This window comes from Marmota marmota, unplaced genomic scaffold (genome assembly GCF_001458135.2).
Source record: "Marmota marmota marmota unplaced genomic scaffold, marMar, whole genome shotgun sequence".
Taxonomy (NCBI): Eukaryota; Metazoa; Chordata; class Mammalia; order Rodentia; family Sciuridae; genus Marmota; species Marmota marmota.
The window spans coordinates 2,847,771-2,874,621 of record NW_025999960.1 but is presented as its reverse complement, the minus strand read 5'-3'; positions in this window follow the sequence as shown (position 1 = coordinate 2,874,621).

Genomic DNA, 26,851 nt, shown 5'->3' with positions numbered 1-26,851 from the left:
GGGGCAAAAATATTTATAATCATTATATCTTGTTGATGTATAATTCCCTCAAGCAGTATGAAATGATCGTCTTTGTCTCTCCTGATTAATTTGGCTTGAAGTCCACTTTATCTGATATAAGAATAGCTACCCCTACTTGTTTGAGTCCTTCGTGAATGTATGATTTTTTCTACATCCTTCTGCCCTCAGTCTGTGGATATCTTTCCCTGTGAGGTGAATCTATTACAGAAAGAATATTGTTGGGTCTTATTTTTTAATCCAATCTGCCAACCTATATATTTTTGGGGTGTATGTGTGGGGTACTGGGGATAAACCCACGTGAGCTTAACCACTGAGCCACATCCCCAGACCTTTTAAATTTTTTTTAAATTTTGAGACAGGGTCTCACTAAATTGTTTAGGGCCTTGCTAAGTTGCTGAGACTGGCTTTGAACTTTTGATCATCCTGATTCAGCCTCCTGAGTTGTTGGGATTACAGGTGTGTGCCATTTTGTCCAGCCCAATCTACATATTTTGATTGAAGAGTGTAGACCATTTACATTCCATGTTACTATTGAGATAATTTTATTTCCTGCTATTTTGGTTTACTTCTAATGTTCAAACTGGACTTGATTCTCCTTTAATTGACTATTCTTTCAGTGTAATTCTTCCTTTTGCTGGGTTTCATTTTTAGTTTTTACTTCATGAAATATTTTATTGAGTATGTTTTATAGTACAGGCTTTCTAGTTACGAATTCTTTTAGCTTCTGTTTATCATGGAAAGTTTTTCTTTCATCTTCAGTTCTGAAGCTTAATTTTGCTGGGTATAGTATTCTTGGTTTGTATCCACTTTCTTTCGAGTGTGATATCTATTTTTCCAAGCTATCCTGGATTTTATGGTCTGGGCTGAGAATTCAATTGAAATCCAGATTGATTTACCTCTAAATATGACCAGCTGTTTTTCTCTTGTGGCTTTTAAAATTTTATCCTTATCTGTATGTTAGGCATTTTCATTAAAATGTGACTTGGAGTGGCTCTATTGTAATCTTGTACATTTGGAGTCCTAAATGCTTCTTGTATTTGAATTTCCATGTCATTCTTAAGGTGTGGAGATTTTTCTGATATTATTTCATCGAAAAGATTGTGCATCTCTTTAGCTTGTATTTAGAGCCTTCATCTGTGAGTGATTCTTAAATTTGGCCTCTTAATATTATGCTAGATTTCTTGAATATTCTGTTCATGATCTCTTAGCATCTTTTCTTTATGGTCAACATTATTTTCAACATTATACTTTGAGGCCTAAAAAATCTGTCTTCAAAGTGTCCTAATCCATTGGTGATGCTGTCCATCAAATATTTAATTTGGTTTATTGAGTCTTTCATTTCCAGGATTTCTCGCTGGTTCTTTTTTAGAATCTGTCTTTATTGATCTTTCACTTCCTATACTTTCTCTATAAGGGGAGATTTCTAATGAATATGCCTCATTTCCCTGATTCTTTTAATTGAGTCATTCCTTTCTCAACCCATTTCCTGATTTTGGAGTTGTTTCAAGTCATCACTCAAGAACATAAAAGCATTGGATTTCAAAGCATCCAGGAAAGTTTATGAGCATGTAGGGGTGGGAAAATGAGCTCTCTGACAGGGGAGACTACTGACATTTCATATAATTGACAAAGCTGTCTGGCCTCTGTCAGAAATATTTATAGAAAGGAATAATGGCATTCTGATTTCTCTAGAAGAATTGGTGGGGGGGGGGGAACCCTCCTTACAGCTTTGCTTTTACCCACAGCACATTCTGTGAAGAATTATCTTCTGGCCTCAATACATGTGTGTCTATTGCAGCCATCACAGGAAAAGATGGGATGTTGCAAAGGATGCTCCCTTATAAAACAGGAGACTCCGGGCTACAGATTTCTTAACAACCTCTTCATGTTAGTTCAAAAGAAATCCCAATTTGAATGGACAGATTTCATGGTGGGGGTGGAGTACAAAGAGTCACAAAACCATTTCAAGAATTAATGATTAGTTTATATACAGTAACTTCTCCAATCTTAAGAATATAGGTAAAAATTTTATCACCATTTTATAGATAATTCAATTTTATATAAAAATTGATAAGTAACTAAAAATATAAGTGAAAACATTCTAAATGAACTTAAAATATTCTCATCTTTTAAAAAAAACACTTAAATGAGCTTATTTGTAATTGTCCATTTAATAAGTTTTAAATATTTATACTTTCTCATTTTCTCCTGACAACAATTATGAGGTTTTTGGATCAGAGGTAGATTATTTACTTATAGAATATCCTTGTGTTGGTTTGTAGTCCTTAATTCCTGTTTTGGGGCAATGCAATAGGAATAGATGTCATCCCGCAATCAGAGATATAGAGTGAGCCTTAATATAGGGGAGAAGCCCCCAAATTATAAACCTGGGAGTTTAGGTTGGGATTGCTGCACAGGTTCTCCTCCTCTCTGGAGAGAGGAAGAGAAATTTTATCTTTTGGAAGCAGAAATTCCCTAGGTGTTACAGATCTTTGGAATATAAACATAGGCTAGGAATTTATTACCCTTTGAATTGTGAATAAATGGCTCCAGGGGAGATAGACTAATAAATCTCTTAGGAGTAATTCACAATCTCCAGCTTTTATTGCATGGCTATTTTCAATCATTCTTTAACCCAGGTTGCCAGTAATGTTTGGGCAGGAAACCATAATTCTGCAGAATATGAAAATATTAGTTGTTTCTTAACACTATACAATGTATTTTGATAGAATTATATCTTCCTTTCATGGACAAATGATCATTTTATCCAAAGGCTGGTAGCATAACAGAGTCAGAGAAGATAGTGGTGAAAAGTAACTGGATTATGAAAAGTCCGAAACGTTAAAAGTTGGGATATGTGGATAGACAATAGGCAATCAATGAATATATCTGGTAATTTGAATTTAAAAAAGAGTAGAAAAAATGTGGTGTCAGATATAGAAGAAACAAACTACATGAGAACAGAAATGAAGAATGTGAGACTTTAAAAAATAGTGGGGGTCAGGGCTTGTAGGAGTGAGAGTGGGAAGGGTGGGAATATAAGATTCAATGGTGTCAAATTCATTTTAGAAAAACAAGGAGAGCTGAGGCCTGAGAGAACCACCTTAGGAATTTTCTTTAGATAGCATCATTCAGAGCTTTTATTAAGAATGTGAGTGTGTCTGCTGCTAGGTGTGTACGGAACATAAAAGGTGGCAGGAAAGGAGAAGGCAGATGGGAAAAAAAGGAACAAATTGCTGTAAATCCATAGGAGATTGATTCTAACTTTTTAGAAAAGAACTATGACTTTTTAAAACAACTGGTAACAGTGATCTGGAAGATAAAACATACGTAAGCTATTTTGAAGTGTCATTAACCGACACACTTAAGTTTCACAAGTAAATCTTAGCTGGGTCATCTGTGTAGGTATTTTTCCCTCTGGTTATATTAATAACTTTTCAATCATATAGTTTCCAGTTTGGTTTCTTGTTAACGTCCATCACATTTGTTAATTACTTTCTACTGATTCTCCTTACTTCACTCTGGAATTGCTGCCCCTGTCTTGAGCTGGTGTCTAGTGCCCACTGCAGCTGGAATATGGCTTTGATGTATTCTCCCCTCACCTGACAGAACCGAATATGGACCAAAAGGCATCAGACCAGATGCACATTTGGGGTCTATCATTAGTTACTGTGTTAGTCACTGTTCTAAACATCTCTCAGGTGATCTCATAGTTAGGATCCAAAAGCAACAAGTCTAGATTTGGAGTCCCAAGGAATCGAGCAGTTTCTAGTCAGAAATCACTCCAAGAACATAAAATGATGCAAAAACCCCAGCGATTGGACATTTCCATTCACCTTATTTAGAGACTTTCTCCAAAACACAGGTCAGTTAAACATACTGTAATGGTTTGGATCTTAAATGTCCCCATAGGGCCAGTATGCCAGTCACCAGCCTGTGATGCTCTTGGGAGTCTTTAGGAGGTGGGGCCTAGTGGAAGGAAGATAGGTAATTGGGGTGTATTTTGGAGGGGATATTGGGACATGGGCCCCTTCTTGTCTGTCTTTGCTTCTGGCCAGGATGAGCAGCTCTTTTACCATAAACTTCCACTATGATGTGCTGCGCTGCCACAGGCCCAAAATAACAAGGTCAACTGACCAGGAACTGAAAGCCAAAATAAATCTTCTCTCAAGTTGACTTATCTCAGGTAGTTGTTACGATAAAAAAGAGCTGAGTAACATACTTTGGGAGAAACATCTGAACATCATATTCCCTTCTTGAAAATTCCCAAGATATATGATCATATATATTTATGACTCTCATAACAAAGGAGCCTACTTATCTTTGCTTAACTCAGCATTTCCTGAGTTTATTTGACCATTAATCTCCCACTGGCCTCACTCAGAACTTCTTTTTCCAGAAAGACACTTTGGGAAATGCTGCTCTTGACTGAGGAGGGATAGAATCAATTCAGGTAAATGTTGCATCTACCCAATGCTTGAAGGTCCTAACACAGCTCTCAGGAGAGGTGATGGCATCACAGCTGCATGAGTGTGCAGAAGAAAAGGGCTCTTGGATTCACAAGGCTTCTAAATGTGTCCCTTAAGGAGACTCCCTAGATTGAAAGAACCAGCCATGCTGTGGGTGGAGCTGGAGTCTGTCTCACCAGCATTCCCAGGTGGTTCAGGGCACTCTCATGGTGAGCTATGACATTAAACATTAGAAATTGTAAGCCATGATTGTTCAAACGCCTTTAGATTTGGCATAGTTTGTTCATCATTTTCCCCCCAGGTATTTCATGGCTGAAATAAAACACTGAATTCTTCCTTTGCTTTTTCTTCAGAAAGGGAATGACTGTGCTGTTCTTTTTGTCTACTTTTAAAAAATAGCACTTTACATTTGCTTAAAAACTTGCAGCTGGAGGTAGACATATTTGGCAGGAGATCACAGATCTGATACATGTTCGTATAACTAACTCTTAGGTAATGCAAAATTTTGAAATGTTTACAAAGCTAGCATGATTAAATAACTTTCTACCCTTTGTGGGCTTATAAAGGTCCTTTCATGTTTTATTTATTTTGTACCAGAAATTGAACCCAGGGACGCTTAACCACTGAGCTACATCCCCAAACCTTTATAAGTATTTTATTTAGAAACAAGGTCTCACTGAGTTTATTAGGGCCTCGCTGAGTTGCTGAGGCTGGTTTTGAACTTGTGATCCTCCTGCCTCATCCTTCTGAGCCCCTGGGACTACAGGCATGCGCCACTGCACCTAGCTCCAAGTTCTTTTGGTAGAAACTCCACATAAGGTGCTCTTTCTGGCCTGGTAGAATTGCCGACAACCTACTCATGTAGTGCCTTCTATTTACAAAAGACGGTAGAATTATTTGGTTCAAATAGGCAGGTTTACATAATCATCTTTGAATCAGGGCATCAGCAAAGCTGGTGTCACTAAGAAGTATCAAGATGTACACAATTCACACACATAAGAAGAAATCATGCCTCCAAAATGATTCTTCAACTGGATTCTTCAACTGGATTCACCATTTTGTCTCCCTCCCGCTTCTGCCACAAGGTTCTACCTTGTCTGATGTAGTTCACAGCATGAAAATCCTGGCAAATCACATACAAATAAAATCTTAAATGATGTCCACTTATATGAAAAGCAAAGGAAAAAGGAAAGTCGACACTCCTGAAGTTCAAAAGCATATGCAAAGGTCTGGAAAAAAATCAGAAAATTGGTGTTGATACAGGAAACGAGGGGATCAGTGCACGTCCTAAATCATAAGGAAGCCAATTAGCACAGCAACATAATTTAGATGTTTCTGCTGTATTTAGAATGGACATTTGACAATTTAATAGGTTCCTTCCATCTCTGTCACCCAACAAATAAAACTATGGGTTTGGCTTTGAATGTGGAAAAAGTTGAGATAGTGTCCGAGTAATAAAAACATGATCGGTGCTTGTCAAATCCCTCGACTGGTGGAAGCCTTGCTTGTCCTCTGTTCTGCCCTATCTGAGAAGATCAATTTCATTTTGGAGCAGAAAATCCTATTGAAGGGCCAAGGAAGACGAGCTGCATTACTTCAAAGGCCCCATGACAGCTGAGAAAGCTGTTTCAAGAGAGATTATTGAGGCAGCTGCACAGGGAAGCAGCTGTGATTAGTCCTGATCCTTCTCTGCAGACCCCTCTGATGGGCAAAGACTATATATCCCCAAGCCCCCTGTGAGTGGTTGTCAGGAGTGGCCAGATAAGAGCTGAGCACCCCCTGGCTTTGAGCAATAGAAATGTGGAGACTGGCTTCCCTGACCAGGAAGCAGGTGGATCCCCATCTCTGCTCAGCAGAGGAGCAAAGCTTTGGGAGTGGGCATTACCAATGGAGCGGGCTGCCTTCTTGTCCCTTTGTAATCCTACCCCTTATCTTTTTTGGATAGAATCTTCCATGGAACCTTCCCTTGTGTGCCCCCTATATAGGAATAAAGAATCCAGGTGGCTCGCTCTTTCCAACGGACCCCTAAGGTTGCAGAGCCATCACCCGACTCTAAGAAAAAAGGTGCTTTCTGCATCTGTGTAATTATTTCATGCCAACCCAGATTCACCTGGGTGACCTTGAATGATCTAGTCACTTGTTGCGGCAAGTGGTAACTGAGGAACAAAAAAATCCCAGTACTGCCTCTGAGAGGGGCCAAAGGATATTGTAACTTTAATGAGGTTAAAAAAAACAAAACCTGTGATGGGGGTGTGGGGGACCAAAAAAATAAATTCTCTGTTCTTTATGTGCCTAAGAGCAGTCCTGGGCATCTCAGATGTAAGAACTTGACGTGATTACAAAAGGGCATATATTGGCCAGGATTTATTGACTCAAACTGAGTTCCTGACCTCTGATAGAGGTGTCCAGTGAACATGGAGAGGGCAATTCCTGTACTCACTCTTTCCCTGATGTCAAGCAGAAATAGCATACTTGGGACATTTTCCTCCTTTTATTACAAAAGAGGTGATTTCTTAAAACTTGATCTTATTTCTCTGGATTTGGGGTTTCTTAAAATAAACATCTGAAAGTACTAACTATGGGAAAGATCTGAGCAGTTCCCTAAGGTCTTCCATAGGGGACTCGCCCGTCTGCTTTGTCCAGGGGCTGCCTTCTCTGCCTGGGCCTCAGCCCAGCTTCCTGGATTTTATGTTCACTTATGATCCCATGGCCACTGTGACAGTCATGTTCACTAACCACAGAATGGTTTTTCTTATTTTTTTAAAGATTTTTATTTGTTTTAGTTTTACGTGACAGTAGAATATATTTATGCACTTTGATATACCCTATATAGATGGGATATAATTTCTCATTTTTCTGAGTGTACATATTACAGAATCACATTAGTTGTGCAATCATGTATATACGTAAAGTAATAACGTCTGTTCAATTCTACTATCCTTCCTATCCCCACGTCCCCTCCCCTTCCCTCCCTTCACTTCCCTCTATCTAATCTAAGGTAACTCTATTCTTCTCTAGTTTTTTCCTTTTTGATCAGAAACCAGAAACAAGTTCACTCTGAGCTTTCCAAACCAGGAACAAATATCCACAAGGAGGAAGGAAAGAAGGGGAAAGAGAATCCTAAGGAAAGAAAATATAAGCTAGGTGAGAAGAGCTTATTATTCATTGTGTTCAGAGTAAGGACTTTGTTGTAACAAATAGCCCTGAACTAGCATTGGCTTGTTGGCATTCTTTGTAACTTACTGAGTCTGTTTCCAAACCTTGTCCTCCATCCTGATAATGCATAGACATTTTGTTTTTATTCCTAGTAATAGAATAGGTCTGAAAGTAATATCCTCTTTCTCAAGGTAACAATTTCTATAGGCTTCCCCCAGCCACAGGCAAGAACTACATAATTTATGAAACAAAGCTAAATTTATTTAAAATATTCAACAACCAGAAAAATAAAATTTGATTTCTTTCAAATTCAGTTGTATAAGACATAGGCTTTTATTTCTTATTCACCACATGCCTATGGAAGGATAAAACCATCTTTGTGTCTTTCCTTTTTAATTAAACATGAGTTTCAGTTATATTGGAGACTGAGTCTTCAGAAAAGCCAAGGGAGGATTATCTCTCCTGGAAAAATGAATAATTCAAGAGATGTGTGTGTTTTCATGTCAATTGTCAGAATAAACTTAAGCATATCTTGAAGCCGACGTCCACAGGTATGTTATACAAAGTCCTGTTCACAGTTTTTTTTTCTATTTAAAGAAACTTAGAGTTCCCTTAGTATAAAAATATATATATTTGCCAGCATGGTGGTACACATCTTTAATCCCAGCAATTCAGGAGGCTGAGGAAGGAGGATTGTAAGTTTGAGGACAGCCTCAGCAACCTAGCAAAACCCTGTATCAAAACAAAACAAACCAAACAAAAAAATAAAAAGGGCTGGGTATGTGGTTCAGTGTTGAGCACCTCTGGGTTCAATCCCCAATAGTCCCCTCCTTGCCAAAAAATCCAACAAAAAATCCAACCAAACAGAATCAAACCAGACTTCACTGAATTGGAAAAGCCTAGTGAGTTTTAGCCCACTTTTAAAATTAAATTATTTATTTATTCTAATTTGTTATATACAATGGCAGAATGCAGTTCATTTCATATTATACATATAGAGTACAATTTTTCAAGTCACTCATGTACACAAAGTATTTTCACACCATTCATGTCTTCATCATACTTAGGGTAATGATGTCTAACATTACACCATCATTCCTACCCCCCTTGCCTCCTCTTTTCCCCTCCCTCCCCTTTGCACTATCTAAACTTCCTGCATTCCTCCCATACCCCCCCACCATCCCCATTATGAGTCAGCATCCTCATATAATAGAAAACATTTGGCTTTTGGTTTTTTGGGATTGCTTACTCCACTTAGCATTCTGTTCTCCAACTCCATCCATTTACCTGCAAATGCCATGATTTTATTCTCTTTTAATTTTAGCCCACTTTCGAAGACCTGGTATAAATGAACATTTCATTCAATGAGATAGCATTTCATTGCTCTTGCCATGTTTTAGAATTATTTTTTCATATAAGAGAAATGTAAAATTTTTAGTACAGGAGCATGTGCAGTGCATTCAAGTAATAAACCTTATTTTTTCCACTTTAAAAGGCAAACATAAGTACATACAGAAATAAACAGTTTGAGCTGCATGGAAAAGGAAGAGACAGGAAAGAAATTGTCATGGAAAAATCTCTAATTTATTGAGAATTTTATTCAAATATTGGAAGGCTTAAATATTTGATAAATACAACATATATTTATACACTTAAGAGACTCTTATTCTACATCTAACAGCATTTCATTAAGTAAAAGCCAGTAGACAAAAAAATTCCTTCCTTCCTTCCTAACCATTGTATTTACTAAGAGAAAAATGGAATACAAGAATAATCTAAAATAGTGGTAATGATATTTTCCATTGGCCTTGTGCTTTGCAGCTTATAGAATAATTCCCCAGATATTATATCATTTAATTTCTCCCAAATTGTAAGTTATTTTTAAATTTTTTACTGCATATATTTAAGATATACCAGATAAAATACATAATTTATTTCACTTTAATGACTATTTTACTATGTATTAACATATCCATCTTATGTAGTTACTGTTGTTTTTTTTTTTTTTTCCTCCTTGGCAAGATCAGCTATCATGCACTCATTTAACAACAATCCTGAGTACAATATGCTGTTATTAACCAAGTCCTCATGTTGTACACTAGATCTATAGATCTGTTCATCCTACATACTGCTGCTTTGTATCTTTTGATCTGAATCTCCTCTTTTCTTCCTTCCCTTCACTCTAATAACACTGTTTTCTGCATTGTATATTTGACCTTTTCATTTTTTTAAAAAAGATTCTATGCATAAGTGGGATTGTGCAATATTTTTATTTTTGTGTCTGGCTTATATTTCCTTTGGCATAATGTCCTCTAGGCTCAAGTTAAAATGATAATTTTACTTACATTATAGTTGAGGAAGCTAATTCTTGGAGAAACTGAGTAAATTATGAATCATAACAAACAAAATGACTAGTACCTCAGAAGCACTGGTCTCTTATAGTGTAAAGAGGCAGATGATTCTGGCTAATCTGTTTTCTCAAACAGTATGAACAATGACTTCAGTACAACATTAACTAAAACCCTGTGAGCTATAGTCATGGAACTCAAAGATCAGATAGCAGATACTGTATGTATATATGTTGTTACGATTGATCTTCAATGTGGAATAATTTCTGCTTTTTCCTGTTGACCAATCCCCTCAGCTATAATATTTTGACAAATGGTAGAAAGTAAAACAGTTCTAAAGAAGCTGAACTATCTAAATCTCTTCTCTAACTGAAAAGAGAAGCTTCCTATCACACAAAATGAGCATTATATCTTGAAACTACAGCCTAATAGAAAGCCCATACAGAACCAACAATAGTTAATGAACAAGCTTTGGCTTATCAGAGGTTCTCTAAAAATTAAAGTACAACATGCTTTTGATTGTGATATTTTTAAGCTCTATCTTTCAGGCCACCCAGAGATTACTAATTGATTAAATTTATATAGCTAAATTTAGATTTATTTTTTTATTTCAAGCATTTCCTTTATAGCATATTCACAATCTGTTCAAAAGTCATGGATGTCATCAATTCTTCATTTTTCAAGTGATTTGTAAGTAATGTTGGTGTTCAAGTAAAATTGCACTATGTGCTTGGTTTGCAATTTCCCTTGAATGTACACACCTTGATTTACTTGCCTGGTTTTCATTCTCAGATTTTTTGGAGGTTAACTATGCATAAGGTCAAATGTTTATTTTCCATTTGCTATTGAGAATGAGAGAATGACATAACTGTGAAAAAAAATCACTCATAAAACTTTAATTTTTAGGACTAAATGCCCACTGGAAGCTCAATTTCAGGGTGCTGTACCATGTTCACCCTTTCTTGCTGGGTGCAGGTTCCTTTCTTTATCCTCCAGGGAACAATATCACCCAACCTCAGCTGAACTCAGCTCATGTTATACCATGGGTGATCCATTAAATCCTCTCTCCTGTTGACTTGGCAACATGATTTAAAGAAAAGCTAAGGCCACAGAGGCAGGAAATGAATCCTTTAAACAGTTGACTGTTGTGATACTTAAATTCCCTACTTTCTAGTACTTAAGACTTAAGTATCCAAATTGTTTTTTAAAGGTACTATCATATTTTCCTGCCCCGGTAAAGAAAATATTGTGAATATAATTTAACCTTTTCTTGTTCTGGGGGCAGTGTGTGTGGGAAAAGGCTTTGGTTGAAGTGGAAAGAGAACTTCATATGCAGCCTAGGCTCTATTAGGATTAGGAATGCTCTAGCTGGGTGGCTTGGATTTGTGTTTATGCCTTAGTTGTTTTCTCTGTGAAAGTGGAGCCAATAGCATATCCTACTAGGCTGCTTGGGAACCATGGAGATGGCTATCTAAAAGTACCTATAGTCACCCCTGCTACCTTCTATCTAATAAATGTGGTTGATTTTCTTCTGCAGGACTCTACCTATAACTGATGTGTTTTAGGGTCCTTGGGTCTTTCATGTAGAGATGGAGGGGAATCCATGCAGCTGCAGGACCTCTGAGTGCTGACTCGGTGGTTTGCACAGACCCCATGAACCCATGCCAGGACAAAGCATCTAGCTCTTTGTCTCTCCCATGGCTTTCTCATCTACCAAAAAATGATTTTCTTCGTTGATGTTAACAGCCTTCAACTTGCTCCCATCAGTCAAAATATCAACCATTATTTTTCCATCACTAACAGAGTGAAGTCAAATCATCCTGCCTCCCTCTGTTTCCACCATACAGTGCGTTCTTGAGTGTGAAGGATGGGGGAATCTCTCTATTTAAAAAAATGCAGGGATGTTCTTTGCCAAGAATGCCTTCCAAAGTGTGTTAATGGTTTCTTATCCAAAGCAGATGGTCACATGGACCCCAAATTAAGTTTTCTCCATGTCTTTCCCTCAGACTCAGGATCAAAAGGACACTAGATATATACAAGTACAAATGGGGCTGCGGTAATGAACCCCAACTCTTTAGTTGGGGGGGTCCCTCCTAGGGCCTTGTATTGAGGAAAAGAGGAACTCGATAACAAAGGTGAAGGAAAGAGAAGATGTAGGTGAAGGCAGAGTAGGCAGAAAACCCCAGGATCCTACATAGAATCCAGACGGGGAGCTCTGTGCAGTTAGAAAAAGCTCTGGAAACTAATTTCACATAAACATCAGGATAGTGTGGTGGGGGTGAATCCCATGTGAAACAATTATGTATATACAAATACTAAATATGTTTTCTATATAAAGTATTATAACCTATAATAATTACTTTTATAGAAAATTATATATTCTTACATATAATATATAATATTACATAGATGGAAAATAACATCTATAGATAATGAAAACATACCAGAAAGATGTGCATCAACCCAAATAAAAACTGTAACCTATTATTTCAAAACGAATTAAAAATGATACAAGTCATGAAGAGCATAAAATCGGAATTGAAAAGGTACAGAAATAGGTGACTGTATTTGGGGGAGAATTAGAAATTAAAAACAAAACAACAAAAACAAAACAAAAAACCCTACATCTGTTTAGAAGTGAGGACTTCAAGAAACATAAGTAGAAACAGATAATGCTTTAGGAAGAAAGGAGAGAAGCAAAATCTTAAAGAAGAGATTATAGATTTTCCCCCAGATAAGGCCATTTTTTAACAAATTAATATAAATTAATAGTGCATGCCGCAGTCCGGCTGCAGCAAAATAGCCAGGGGAGTGACGAACAACTTGTGTATATTGATACAGGAGGAGTGGAAGCCGTTTATTGCAGGACAGGAGCAGTATTTATACATTCCACACAGCTTATCTAATTAGCATAAACTAGATACATCAGTCAACCAATAAGGAATCTCCACACTTAATGGCTCGCTTTTGTTACTTCTCAAACCACTCCCTCTGGCATTTTGCCAGGCACCATCCAGACTTGTTTACGAACTTTAACATTCCCCTGGCTAAATGCCAGGTGTTATTTTGACTTGTTTATAGACTCTAACAAGTGCATGCATAGTCAGTATTCATTCAGGCCTACTAAGTGCCTGGGACAGTCCTGTGGGTGGGATGTGAACCCGAACATCTTCCTGGTGGAGACCGCCGTCCAGCAGAGGGCGACACACTGTCAATACAGCAAGAAGGGAGTGTGTGGGAGGGCATGAGCGTCCTGGAGGAGGCGGGATCAGGGCAGAGGGAGAGAAGGGCTGCAGCTGGAAATGGGGGCCTCCTGGAGAAGGCGGCAGAGGCCTGAGGAAGTCTGGGGTGGGGTGGGGAGCATGTTTTTGTGGGATGGGAGTGGGGGTGGGAGGGTGGTCAAGCAGGGCAGATATTGGGGGAAGAGCGCCTGGGGCAGTGGGAACAGCAGGAGCACAGCCCAGGTGGCACTGTGCCAGCTGTTACAGCAGCAGCAAAGCCCTGCGGCTGGAGGCTGGGCCTAGGGAGCATGGAGTTGCAGGAACAGCGAGGGCAGGGGCCCACTGGACAGTCACTTCCAGTAGGGACAGAGCAGGGCAGCTCTGAGACCAGGAGGGACTTGAACCCCGATCCAGGTATCCCCACGTGGCCCTGGTGAGAACTCTGGGGTGGAAGACAAAGGTGGCAGCAGAAGATGGTGGGAGTCACCACAGATATCCAGGCCTCGGAGGAAGCATGGCTGGGCAGACCCGTGGGCAGGTGCCACCTGCAAGAGCAGTAAGCTGACAACGCCTGGTGCTGCTCTAAGTGCTTAACAGGAACCAACTGGAAAATTCTCACAAGAACTCTGTGACACAGGCACTGGCTGTCTCCATTTTAAGGATCTAACCAACATCCTGAGGCAAAATTGCCTCACTGACTCAGAGCATCTTTTAAGCTGTTTTCTTTTTTAAAAATGGGCAAAAATGGTATGAAGCAAAAAAATCTTTTTGAATAAAAATTATACATTGATTTTAAAGTATATCTACTCACGTGATCACGATGTGATTAAAAAAAAAAAAAAAGCCCTGGTATGTTTTTATACACACAATGGTGCTTCTCTGATTTAGTGAACAAAACTATCAGACTTCACATTGTAGAGTGAAAATGCAATTTAATCAAGACGACACACAAATGATGCCAAATTTCCAACTGAGAAATCATAAAGGGTATTCGGGGTTCTGAATGTGAGCACCAATATAGTAACAACTCCAGCAGAGGAACAATCTCCACCTGTTAAACCCGGCAACAAGTGGTGCTGGAATTTTGATTCCTTCCAGAAACTCATGGCAGCTGGCACCAACACCATCTGTAGTTATGACTTATTTTAAAAGTTCACTCAAAATAAGCTGTGTAAATAGTATTTCTTTCCTACCCAGTGGGTCTTTTTTTTTTCTTATTTAACAAATGTTCAAACTACACACATTTATTAAGCATGCTTTCACAGGAAATGTAATTATCTTATTGAATACACGTAGCATATCATCAAAAAGTAGTTGTAGTGGCAGTTAGCATGTGTTGTATTTCATTATAGCTCCAATGTTTCTTTACTATTCACCCATTTCTTTTTTGAAATAGTTTTTTTTTACTAAAAAATATCCAAGTCTTTCAGAATTTCCTTTGTAAGTTTCAGTTGTCTAATTGAGATAATTGAGAACTAGACCAATGAACATTATTATCTTAACATGTCTATGAATTAGTGTTACGGTTTGGATCTGGATTGTCTCCCTTAGCTCATGTTGAAGCCTTTGTCCTCAACTGGTGATACTACAGGGAGGTGGTAGAAACTTTAGAAGATGGAGTCTAGTTGGAAGAGGTTGGTTACTGGGGGCATGTCTGTGAAGGGTGTTTTGTCCTTGGGCTTTCCCTCTCTGCTGCTTGGCTGTCATGAGGTGAGCGACTTTGCTCCCCAACACCTTCCCTACCATGATGCTCTACTCACCCAGAGGCCCAGAAACAACAGAGCCAAGCAACCATGGACTGAGACTGTGAGCCAAAATAAATCTTTCCTTCTCTAAATTTTTTTCCCTCAGGTGTATTGTCACAGTGATGAAAAGATAACACATAATTCTTAATAAAAACAATGTCAGCTCCTTCCTTTACCACATTTTAGCAAATTAAAAAGTGGGATAGGGTCTCATTTGTATAGAATCACTAAGAGCATAGCCATTTCTTTTTTAGTTATACCAATATAGAAAGCAATATGATCAGGAACTTTATTCCTATTTGAGCACTTTTCTTTCCCCTCAGATTTTCTGTTTAAAATATCAATAACAGACATATTAGGAGCATATTGGCCACTCTAAAGGTCCCACAGCTGCTCAGGTGCTCCCACGGCTCCCAGAGAGCAGTGTAATATATCTCCTGTTTGAATGCAATATTGGTGTGGGGTAAGAAAATCAATTATAGTTGACTTACCATATATTTTATGCAGAAACTGTGCATGTGAAGAAAAAAATAGCTGCCTGGGTGACTGAGGGTTTCAGCTCTTTTATTAGAATGGAATTCTGCACATATTTGACTTCCAAACACCTGGGGCACATTAACAAATCTTACAGTACTTGGTGCAATGGGGCATTGTGGGAGTGGAGAGGTAGGAAGGATATCTAGGTGAAAGATCAAAGTTCAGTGGCAGATGGGGTCACATTCTGATGACATTGGAGAGACAAGCCTGACTGGGCAGTAGCAAACTTTATGCAATGTTCCTGAATGCAGGGTATTTGGGATTGAACCCAGGACTTAAGCATGCTAGGCAAAGGTCCTGGATGCAGGGTTATCAACCAGCTCAAAATAACCAAAAATTGTCATACAGGAAGTCTGAATAATAGTAGAAACTTTTATAGTAGCTTGACTATAGTAGATTTTATATTTTACCTATAGTGGATATATTTCACCTTTATAGAAACTTACTTAATCTCTAAGTTACTTAATCTCTACTTAATCTCTACTTAAAAGAGTCAACATACACTAGAATTGTAAACAAAACTAACCAACCTGGTTTCAGCACCATAATGAAAATACAAATAACCAGGACAGAAGAAGATCTCAAATGGATCAGCAAGCTCTCCTTTATTCTGCAGTAGGGTCAATAAATCAGGCATTGGAAGGGCTTATTTTCTAGGTATGAAAATGGCCCACAGGTTACAGAAGGAGTCTGAGTTTTATAGTGTACAATGAGGGTGAATTAATCTTTGGAAACTGTAGACATGCTGATGGGACAGTCAGGTAACTAGTTGTGCAGGTTGAAATTTGAACTCAGGAAGGCAGTTGTAAAAAGTTTGAAACTCATTGTTACTGGGAGAGATAGGAGCTCAGATCCCGAGGGATGAGGACTCAAATGCCACCCACTGCCTTTCTTCTTCCTCTTGGATTCATTGTTTCCCAGAGCTTCACTATTTGCTTTTCTCCTTCCAGGACTCATTGGCAATGGGAAAGGGTAAAAGTCCAGGGCTCAGATTCCATATCTGCCTGCTCTCTTTAGGGACTTTTGCTCATGGAAAAGGATTTACTCGGAGAGGTTTAATGTTTGGCTAATATTCCTCCCTCCTCCTGAGCTACACTGTCTTTCCATTTTTTTCCTGGGAGTCTTGTAGGAATATTATTTTCCATAACCCTTCAAACATTCTCCAATCCCTCTGTGACACTTACTGAGTTATATCCCATGAGCACCCCCATGCAGCCTTTGGTAAACCTGGGCATCTGTGCTCCCACGATTGAGTTGTTGGATCAATAACAGTCAGTTGTGTTTATTCGAAATTTTCATAAATTTTGAATTGTCACATAATTTAGTAAAAAATTCTATAAATGAGTAAAATCTGTATGTGACAACAGTTGTCATTTCTATGAAAACCAAATACTTTACAATGGTTAAAATACTAACATTGCTAAAAAAATATAAAACTGCTATTCAACTAGATATTGAGACACTGTAAAAGACCACAGGGGGGAAAATCATAAAAATCATGGATTTTCTGCCTATCTTGCTTTGCAAATATCTTTAAATTCTTACTCCACTTTAAAGTTATCCAAACTGATATAATTAAAGAGGATGAATTTTGGATATGGCTTATTTGTGACAATGATGAATAGGTGTTCTATCCAAGTGGTATTAAAAGGCATTGACCTGACTTTAAAATAATGGATGAATAAATGTACATTTGTATGCTTTAGGTTAAAGTAAAATGTTCAAGGTTATATATAATTTACTTTATGATTCTCTACTTTAACTTTTTAATTAATCCACTGACTATTGTCCTATTAGAAGTTCACTAAGTGGCATTTTCTGCATTTGCCCTAAGCAGGGTCACCATGTCAACTTCTGGGCTTCATGGATCAGGACATTTCTTGGGTGATCCTGTGCCTGAAGAGCTGAATTGTGGGTGGTCTCTGGACTTTCCTCTACCATCACATGAAGTGGAATGGCAGGAACCCTCCTTGAGGTAACTGAAGGGTCAGAAAGCTTTGGAGTCAGATGGTAGATATGCCAGTGGTATTTTGATTTTCCATTTATAATTTTAAACTGTATTGGACCTGGGACTACCACTAGTGTTTGTTGACTAAGACTTAAGGGAAGTGTTTTTTTTTTATTTTTTTATTTTTTTTAACACTTTTATGATTCATGTTTTAACTGAAACTATAACTTTAAATGCAGTATTCTTCTAGGGCAGGGTTTCTCACACTTTATAAATATATTTAAATGAGCTCCAATCAAAAGGAAGGCAACAAAGGTAATTTGGTAATATTGTAAAAGTAAAATAAAAACTTAAAGGGAGTATATAGAACTAGTTTGAGAAATATAAGAGATCCAAAAAATGATTAGTTGGCAATAAATACATTTGACTGACTAACTTGTGGCTCAGAGTTTGTCTGGGTCTGACCAAAGCAATTTCATTTTGGTCTTATCAACTTGCACACAACTGTTGGAACCTGTTGGGGAAATATATTCAGACAGTGCAAACTTTTATTGAGATTTGGTTGAAATATTTGCATGTAAGGGATTGTTTGTACCTTAGGACCCAGGCAGTTATTAAATAGGAGCTTGAGTAAAATCTCAAAGGAGTGAAAGCTGGCAGGGAGTGTGGTAAGTTAGAGATTTTTTTTTTTAAACATCAGAAATTTATTAGTTGCTCAAAACATTACATTGAGGTAAGCTAGAGATTAACTTAAGTGTTTCTATGTACACAAGTTAGCTACCATTGTTATTATGTCTTGACAATAATGCTACCTGGGATAAATTGAGAATTTACTCACAGGAACAAGAGATCTGCCTTATGATGGTAGAAATGATTTTTTAAAAGTTTCTTATTTTTATCCATAAAAAGTTCTATCTTTATGTAAGGAGGGCTTAGCAAGGTGTAGTTTGCAAAAACAACATAGGCCAAAGATCATCATCATCTTTAATGTATTTCAAAGCCTTTCTATTACTGCACTAATATGAATCCTTTTTATTTTTTATTGGCATGGATCCTTCTTGCTTGATTAGCAGCTACTATAATTTATCTTTCAAATGAGGGCTAGGTAAATGGATGGTCCCTTGGAAATGTGAAAAGATTGGAGTGCTGTTCTGTGATGGCAAAGAGGGTAATCAGAATTACAATAGCCAGGAAGAACTGGGGGAGGAGGCACACCCCCAGGATCACATTGGTTGTCCCCATTGTATTCTACTGTAAGTAGAAATTCATTTTTCCCCTGTGCATTTCATGTGTTTTACTTAACAATGAGCACTTTTTGAACAAGGAAATTAAAAGGGGATAAAAGGAAAACATTTATCTGTAACTTCCAAGGTTACATCTCTCAGAGTTGGCTCTGTTTGCTTTCGCAATGCCTTGGGTTAGTACTTCTAAGAGTCTTAATTGAAATATGCAATTATTGACATGTTTTCTCCACAAGGAAATGTAAAGGTCATAAATTATTTTGGTAGATCCAAAATCATTATTAGAATTACACCAAGTCAAGATTATAATTAAAACATTCCTTTCAACTTAGAATATTAATTCCCATTTTTTTGCAACACTTTGTTATAGAACTGTAAAAGGGATAGAAAAACAAATCTTATCATTTGTGCCCTCAAGTATCAAAAATATTAAATTATTCTTTTGGCATTACTGAACAGTAGGTCAAGAGGACATCTTCAAATTCCAGGTGAGAAGGCAATCAGAAATTTTTTTTTTTAACAAAATAGCATTTATCCAGAAGCTGATAGGAGTAGAAGAGGAAAATTTGTTTTCCTCGAATTTTGAACTCTCTCTTGACTTGGTTTCTAGTTTTGACAATGGCTAACCTATAAGAGCAAGTTCTAATCAACCACTGAGTTAAATACAACATCCCTTGAATTCACTCATTTAATTCTATTAACAACTCTACCAGGAGGGTATTATTGTTGTCATCTCTATTTTAAAGATGAAGAACCAGAAGCACAGAAAGGTGAAATGTTTTTTCCAAGGTCACAAAGCTAGAAAGTAGCAGAGCAGGAATATGAACAAAGCTTCAAATTCTGAGCCTTTAACTATATCCTATACATGATCAAAATCAGTCCTGAGCTTGAGCCAACCTGTGATGTAAAACCAAAGAGCACCCCAGGGAAACCAGCAACATTAGGATTTTGCTATCATGGTGTTTATCTTCATCTTGCAGTAGGAAGTCTGATGCTGGCTCTGGCTTTGCAATTCAGAGGAGAATAGCTTTTTGCAGAGGTAGAGGATAACTCAGGTCACAGGGTAGAAAACTTCTTTCTCCAAGGACCAGACAGTAAATGTTTTGGGCTCTGCAGGCCATATGCCCTCTGTTGCTGGACTCTGCCATTGTAGCATGAAAGCAGCCATAGAAAACACATGGGCAAATGGGCATGGCCCTATTCCTATAAACTTTACTTAAAAAAATAGATGGAGGGCTGGATCTGACCCAAAGGCTGTAGTTTGCCAACTCCTGGTCTAAAGCATTATTATTATTATTGTTTTTATTATTATTATTATTTGTATTTGTATTTAAATTATAACAAGGTCAACTCCCACAGGAGCTCATCAACTTTTTCCCAGTGAATGGATAACTGGGTACCCTTGGTGTCAGGGTATATCTCCTTCAATCCTAGTCTCTACCCTTGATGGAGACCACTAGTTCTTCAGAGAATCCAGGAACTGGATATTTTTAAAAAGAGTTTACTTTCTTGGTATTTTGAAGACAGTAGAGGTAAAATTGACCAAATTATGTCATTTCAGCAACTGTCTTTATCCAAATTTAAGGGTGCATGGGCCCTAACTATACCCAGGTGAGTATGTGTAGTCATCATCAACCCAGATTGGGCCATAAGAAGGTCTCTTGTAAATAAAAATTAAAGGAAATTCCTTGCAGCTGATCATGATTATGATCATTCCTCTTTGTTTATACTGGATTTAGCTTAGGCTGGCAAATACAAAAGCAAAAGCTTATGTATCCTTTGGCTATTAAATGTGATGTATGCTCTTATTACTAGAAATGGCAATTTGGGTGGACCACTTACTCTTGCTGAGCCTCTGATTCCTCATGTGTAAAATGGGATTATAAAGATTGAATTAAAGTGTGTAGACCATTGAGCACAGCATCCCCATAAATGGGAGCCCTCATTAGCAGTATTATGAAACCTGATGAGATATGAATGCTTGTGCTTCTTGTGTGTAAGATTCTTGCCAGTGGAACCCGTGGGGGCCTGTCAGCTGTCTTTCCTAAAAATGGATCAGACAGTGGAATCTCTTTTGTGCAAAGAAGCTCACTTGTAGGAGGCTGGAACTTGACCAAAATTTGGACTTTCTCCAAGACAGAGGCCTATGCTAAGGTGTTCTGTAGGATTGCTTTGCATATTGCCAAGCAAACCCACCCACATAATTAGAGGGGCCTTGGTGGAGCCATATGTCTCAGCAACGGCTGAGTAGGTTTATAGCTTGGAACAGAGGAGAAAACTGAAGCAGGCCTCTGCCAAGTATTATCTTGACCCAAACTGTTGATATTTCTGTTACTTTTCTGAAGCAACTCATGAAGAAATTGGCAGTAAGGCCTTTAACATGCAAGGGGAGGAAATTACTAACACATCTCAGTAGAGCAAGCCCTTGGATTTTGCCCATTATGGCTAATTTGGAAATTTCTCATTCTTTGAAGCTTCCTACAGGCTCTAGGGAGAAAAAGCTTTGAAGACTTGGATTTGCATTCTGCATGTACAGTCCCTGAGCCAACTTCAGTGTGTTCAGGGTCTGTCCCATGCTGTCAGCCACCCCTCTAGAGCAGGGACCAGGTCTCATGGTCATTGTATCTCAGTCATAGTAATGACCCAATAGCTTACATTGCTTTACCAGGTGCTGATAGTTGGTGTTTTGTTTTATTTCATTCTCAGACTACTTGTCTCATAGACGGAGAAGTGAAAGTCACCTTACTGAATGATGTTGTATAGAAGGTAGATTGATATGGTGAGATTGAATAAAACTCAAAAGCAAAGGCGAATTTCAAATGTCCCTATTTAGTACCCAATGTGTTCAAAAATGAAAACTGTACATGCCAAAGTGGATTTTAATTTTCTATCAAAAAATAAAATCAAATCAGATAAATTTATTTAAACATGATGTAAGTAAAACCAGACTATAGAGAAGGTCATTATTTTGGTGCCCTCCTTGCTAGCCACTCCTAGATCCCGACTGGAAGGTTATTTTTCTGCCTAATGTGTACAGTCTCTGTGAGCCTGAAGGTTCCCTGCTGTGTCCATCATGAACCCTAACCTGGTGGAGTTGAGGGTGAGTAGCTCCTGCCAGCTGGCCTGGCTGGCCCAAGAGCTTACATTGCTTTACCATGTGAGGTGATCTGGGTTCAAAGGAGCTGCCTGCAGCAATAAACTCAGAAAACGGTGAAGAAACCACACAAAACATGAATGTGAGTTTCCAGGAAGGAGCAAGAGAGAGCGTACCCAGAACCACCCTATTTATTGGGGGGAAAAACATTTGATAGAATATTTCACCCAAATAAGGCAAGGGATAGGGTTTTGAAAGGTGGAGTCTTGCTTGGTGATGTCTGTGGTCAGCAGATTGATGGACACCTTGGTAAGTCACACCCATCCCAGGTGCTGTGTGGGATCACAGGCAGAGCTAGGGGAAAGGCCCTCTTGTGTTGCACAGCCCAGTCAACACACAATGCCAGACCAGTCCCCTCATAGGCTCAAATGCACATAGCTCACACACAGGTAGCCTAAATTCAACCCCAGCTCCTAGGATTCTCTCTTCTAGGACTTTGGTATAAAAACAGACAAAAGTGGTGAGAGCATACTTGTTTGTTCCAGTTGTGGTTTTCTGAGCTCAAGCCACCTGTAGTAGTCAGCGCCTGAAGTCGTTTGCTAAGGCTGTCATAACAAAACCATAACAGACTCATCACAAAGCCATAATATAGCACCGCAGGCTGGATGGCTCAACCTATAGAAACTGACTTTTTCCCAGTTTGGAGACTGGAAGTCCAGGATCAAAGTGGCAAGTGGCCTCCTTCTTGCTGTGTCCTCACAAGGTTTTTTCCTGAGTATCCATACACCTGATGTCACCTCTCCGTTTCAAATATCTTTTTCTCATAAGGACACTAGTCAGATCAGATTTGGGACTCCATCTTTATTTTAACTTAATCACATCTTTAAAGGCTGCATTTCCAAATACAGTCACATTTTGAGGTACCGGGGCTTTGGGCTTCAACATATGAATTCCAGAGGACATGGTTCAGTTTCTAACATCCCCCATTTCTTCTTTACTACAAGCCAGTGTCCTCAGTGTTCATTTCAGTTCTGCGGGGCTGCCCCACCCTGCAGTATATTCACCTTTTTGTTTAAATTATCTAAAGCCAGTTTCTGTTCCTTGCCATTAATACGTACCCAGTGTAATGTAGACCAACAAAAGTTCCTGAGGAGTTTTGACATAGAAAAGTTCAGCGGTTAAGAACTTTTTTCTTATCTGAAGTTTGTTGAATCAAAATCTCCTTCCACTTGCAGCTGGTAAGAGAGAGATCCCCAGGAGTTGATGGAGGCACCTGTGATTGCAAGGACTGATAAAACTTTATTCTCCATTTATGAATTAATTTTTGTCCTTTATCTGTATGAATGATAACAGCTGCCTTTTTAGAAATTATCAAGTGACATTTTATACTTCATAATAGACATAAATTCTTTCTGTTTGATAAGAGGAAAGGGAGAAAATGCAGGTGAAATAGAACCTGTGAAATAGAGAGTTAAGGGCACTCATTCCACACGACCTCTATCTTCTGAGCAGAGTGAAAATGGCACCTCTGAACTCCACAGGCACCTCACAAACCTTATTTCATTAAATTCTCACATCCAAGTTATAGGAAGAATCAGAATCACCCACAGAATGATGTGATGGGGAATGAGGAAAAACTCAGAGTGAGCACAGAGAAATGGACACGTTATGAGTCATCAGGTAGGGATGAATGTTTCTCTTGCAGCACAGCTGAGGACAAAGAGAGCAGTTTCCTCAAGGAGCAGCCATTTTTAAGACATTAGTCAGCAAAACTTGTGGCTGTTTAATAGGAAGTTTCAGTTTTGCAACCTAAATATGTTCTGTAGATCTATTATGCAGCATGGTGTCTATAGCTAACAAAACTGTAATGCATTCTTAGAATTCACTAGATTGGATCTTATGTTAAGTTTTTATTATATTCATGTACAAGTACCATTGCCAACAATAATAAAGGGGGGAGGATTAAACTTGGGGAAGCCACAGACATGTTTATTGCCTTATGGTGATGATCGTTTCTCCAGTGTATACCTGTTCCCAAACTTACCAAGATGTGTACATTGAATATCTGTAGGTTTTTATGTCAATCATGCCTCAATAAAATGGTTAAAAAAAGTATGAGGCAATGAATAACGTTGTTCCATTTAGAAACACCTTGTACTACATAAAAAGCCCCCAGGACCTGAAAGTCTCTCATTTTCTCATTTAGCAACTCCGCTACAGAGCACAACTTAGCATCCTGCATCACACTTCTCTTCTGTGTGAACACCTTTACCAGTTGCTTGACTGAACAATGAAATTAGGCATATCAGTCTCATTTTGTTTATAGCTGATTTTACAGCCCAGTTCATCATTAACAACACTGTTCCATCTGAATTCACAGATCTGAAAACCTTCTTGTGAGACATTTCTTCATAGATTTACTTTGGAACCAGCTCCTGTTAGGTTTCATATTTGAAAAAAAAAAAAAGGTAAAATTAAGACCTCAAGTAAATTATATCTTCTATTCAGAGTACTAATAAACTAAATTTCCTTTTTTAGCTACTCCTTTTTAATTCTTTTTAGTTATACATGACAGTAGAATGTATTTTGACATATCATACATACATGGAGTATAACTTCCCATTCTTGTGGTTGTACATGATATGGAGTTACATGGGTCATGTATTCATAAAAGAACATAGAAAAGTTATGTATAACTTATTCTACTATCTTTCCAGTTCCCCCTCACTTCTTCCCAATCCCCCCTCTCCAATATGGTGAACCTCCACTCTGCACATGCCCCACTCCGCCACCCCTGGCTATTGTGAATCAGTCAGCATTTATATATCAGAACATTCAGCCTTTCGTTTTTGGGGGTTGGATTATTTCACTTAGCATGATAGCCTCCAGTTCCATTCATATGCCATCAAATGTCATCATTTTATTCCTCTTTATGGCTGAGTAGTAATCCATTGTGTATACCACATTTTCTTTTTTTTTTTTTTTTAAAGAGAGAGAATTTTAATATTTTTTAGTTATCGGCAGACACAACATCTTTGTTTTGTTTGTATGTGGTGCTGAGGATCGAACCCGGGCCGCACGCATGCCAGGTGAGCGCGCTACCACTTGAGCCACTTCCCCAGCCCCCCACATTTTCTTTATTCATCTATTGAAGGACACTGTAGATTAGCTACTGTGAGTTGACCTGCTATGGACATTGATGTAGCTGTATCACTATAGTATGCTGATTTTAAGTCCTTTGGGTATATTTTGAGGGGTGGGATAACTGGGTCAAATGGTACCGGCACTCCATGTTTTCTGAGGAATCCCCATATTGCTTTCCAGAGTGGGTTGCACCAATTTGTAGCAATGTATGAGTGTATTCTCATCAACACTTATTATTGTATTTTTGATAATTGCCATTCTGACTAAAGTGAGATGAAATCTCAGCATAGTTTGAATTTGCATTCTCTAACTGCTAGTGACATTGAACATTTTTTCATATGTTTGTTGATGGATCATATTTCTACTTTTGTGAAGTGTCTGTTCAGTTCCTTAGCCTATTTATTGATTGGGTTATTTGTTTTACGTTTTTTAATTTCTTTATATATCCTGGAGATTTATGCTGTATCTGAGGTGCATGTGGTGAAGATTTTCTCCCATTCTGTAGGCTCTGTAGGCTCGCTCTTCAAGTACTTGATTATTTTCTTTGCTGTGATAGTTTGATACCATCCCATTTATTGATTCTTGATTTTACTTCTTGCACTTTGGGAGTCTTGTTGGGGAATTTGGTTCCTAAGCTAACACAATAGATTTGGGCCTTCTTTTGCTTCTAGAAAGTGCTGAGTCTCTGGTCTAATGCTTAGGTCCTTAATCCACTTTGAGTTGAGTTCTGTGCAGGGTGAGAAGGGTTTAATTTTGTTTTCCTACTTATGGATTTCCAGTTTCCCCAGCACCATTTGTTGAAGAGGCTGTCTTTTCTCCCATGTATGTTTTTGGTGCCTTTGTCTAGTATGAGATAACTGTACTTATGTGGGTTTGTCTCTGTGTCTTCTCTTCTGTACCACTGGTCTTTATGTCTGTTTTGGTGCCAGTACCCTGACATTTTTGTTTCTAGGACTCTGAAGTATAATTTAAGGTCTGGTATTGTGATGTCTCCTACTTCACTTTTCTTGCTAAGAATTGCTTTGGCTATTCTTGGTCTCTATTTTTCCAAATGAATTTCATGTTTGCTTTTTCTATTTGTCTAAATAATGTAATTGGGATTTTAATGGGAATTGCATTAAATCTGTATAGCGCTTTTGGTAGTATGGCCATTTGGACAATATTAATTCTGCCTATCCAGGAGCATGGAAGATCTTTCTATCTTCTAAAGTCTTTTTCAGTTTCTTTACTGTTCTGTAGTTTTCATTGTAGAGGTCTTTTACCTCTTTTGTTAGATTGATTCCAAAATATTTTATTTTCCTTATTCCTTTTGTGAATGGGATAGTTTTCTTGATTTCTCTTTCAGTGAATTCATCATTGATGTATAGGAATGCGATTGATTTATGGGTGCTAATTTTACATCCTGCTACTTTCCTGAATTCATTTATGCATTCTAGAAGTTTTCTTGTGCAGTTTTTTGGGTTTTATAAATATAGAATCATGGGAAAATAGGGATAGTTTGAGTTCATCTTTTTTTACTGGTATTCCTTTGGGTTTTTTTTTTTACTTGTGTCTAATTGTTCTGGCTAAAGTTTCAAGGATAATGTTGAATAGAAGTAGTGAGAGGGTATCTCTGCCTTGTTCTAGTTTTTAGAGGAATGCTTTCAATTTTTCTCTATTTAGAATGATGTTGATCTTGAGTTCACCATATATAGCTTTTACAGTGTTGAGATATGTTCCTACTATTCCTAGTTTCTCTGGTGTGTTGAACATGAAGTTGTGCTGTATTTTGTCAAATACTTCTTCTGCATCTATTGAGATAATCATGTGATTCTTGGCTTTAAGTCAATGGATGTGATGGATTACATTTATTGATTTCTGTATGTCAAACCAACCTTGCCCTGGGATGAACTCCATTTGATCATGGTGCATTATTTTTTAATATGTT